General features: G+C 53.6%; 1 non-coding gene across 1 annotated transcript in view; it reads right to left on the bottom strand.

The window, feature by feature from the left end:
* Window positions 1-708: 708 nt before the first annotated feature.
* Window positions 709-1408, bottom strand: part of LOC122793870 — a 3883-nt gene continuing 3183 nt past the window's right edge. Inside the window, exon 1 of the ribosomal RNA XR_006363585.1 lies at window positions 709-1408. This exon is cut by the window's right edge and continues 3183 nt beyond it. This is a non-coding gene — a ribosomal RNA (28S ribosomal RNA).

The raw sequence follows: 1408 nt of genomic DNA, 5'->3' as shown, positions 1-1408 counted from the left end.
CCAGACTTCTGTGATGCTGGTTCTCCCCTTTGCCCTCCACCTAGGGCTTTTCAAAGTCACACAGGATATGGCCCCGGGTTCCCGCATCTCGGCCCATTTCATCTTGCACTTCTGCCTCACTCCTCTGCTGCACCAGGTGCCGACAAACATGCATTGCTTAGAGCCTTCTGGCCCCCTTGCCTCCTGAGTAGTGCTGTTCACTCTGGGGCATCCCCACAGTGCCAGGTGAAGGACCTGTGGCTGACCTGGCACCTGTGGATGGTCCTGGGTGCAAGACACCTTGGCAGACATATCTCTGCACCCCTGGAGGCTGGGAGGACAGGATCTCAGATCTGGCTTCCATGGATGGACCTCCTCCCTCTCCCGGGATCCATGCACCCACCGCCGGGTCGCTCCTCCGGGGACGACCCATAAGCCCGAGTACGCAATCTTCAGCCCCTTCCGCACCAGCAGGGGTTCCGGCTATCTGGACAGTGGTGCTGGAGGGTGTGGAGTGAGGGGCATGACCAGGAATCTCCTCCCATAGGGACACTCCTCTGCAGGGTTGCGCCTGGACCACAATTCCTCCATCCCCTGACCGGACCCCACACCTACCGCCAAGGAACAAAGTCCCACCAGTGATCTGGTTCAAGTGGAAAGGGTAGGCCCAGTCAGCCTGAGAAAGGTCTCCCCTCCCCGTGAGAGCGCAGCCTGTCCCCCCACCTGTGGGTAAAGCTTGGCTCGAGGGCTGACTTTCAATAGATCGCAGCTTTTTGCTGCTCTACTACCCTGACCCAGAATCAGGTTATCTACAAGTGATTTAGCACCCAATTCCCCACAAATGCATGGTGCACTGCTGGAGAGAGGTAGCACCCTTCCGTCCACGCTCCAACCCAGTGATGAGCGGCGCTCCTGGCTGACCTTGCGGATGGCTATCCCTGGCCAACCAGAGATTCGTGGTGCTAAAATATCATTACAGTTAGGCAGGATTCTGACTTAGATGTGTTCAGTCATAATCCCACAGATGATAGCTTCCCACCATTGGCTCCTCAGCCAAGCACATACACCAAATGTCTGAACCTGTGATTCCTCTTGTACTGAGCAGGATTACTATCACAACAACACATCATCAGTAAGGTAAAACTAACCTGTCTCACGATGGTCTAAACCCAGCTCACATTCCCTATTAGTGAGTGAACAATCCAAAGCTTGGTGAATTTTGCTTCACAATGAAAGGAAGAGCTGACATCGAAGGGTCAAAAAGCAATGTCGCTATGAATGCTTGGTTGCCACAAGCCAGTGATCCCTGTGGTAATTTTTCTGACACCTCCTGCTTAAAACCCAAAAAGCCAGAAGGATCGTGAGGCCCTGCTTTTATGGTCTGTATTTATACTGAAAATCAAGATCAGGCAAGCTTTTGCCCTTCTGC

Source organism: Protopterus annectens, chromosome 2.part0, assembly GCF_019279795.1.
Source record: "Protopterus annectens isolate FY-2018-M chromosome 2.part0, PAN1.0, whole genome shotgun sequence".
Lineage (NCBI taxonomy): Eukaryota > Metazoa > Chordata > Ceratodontiformes > Protopteridae > Protopterus > Protopterus annectens.
Note: the sequence above shows the minus strand (reverse complement) of the source record. Positions and strands in the feature narration are given on the sequence as shown.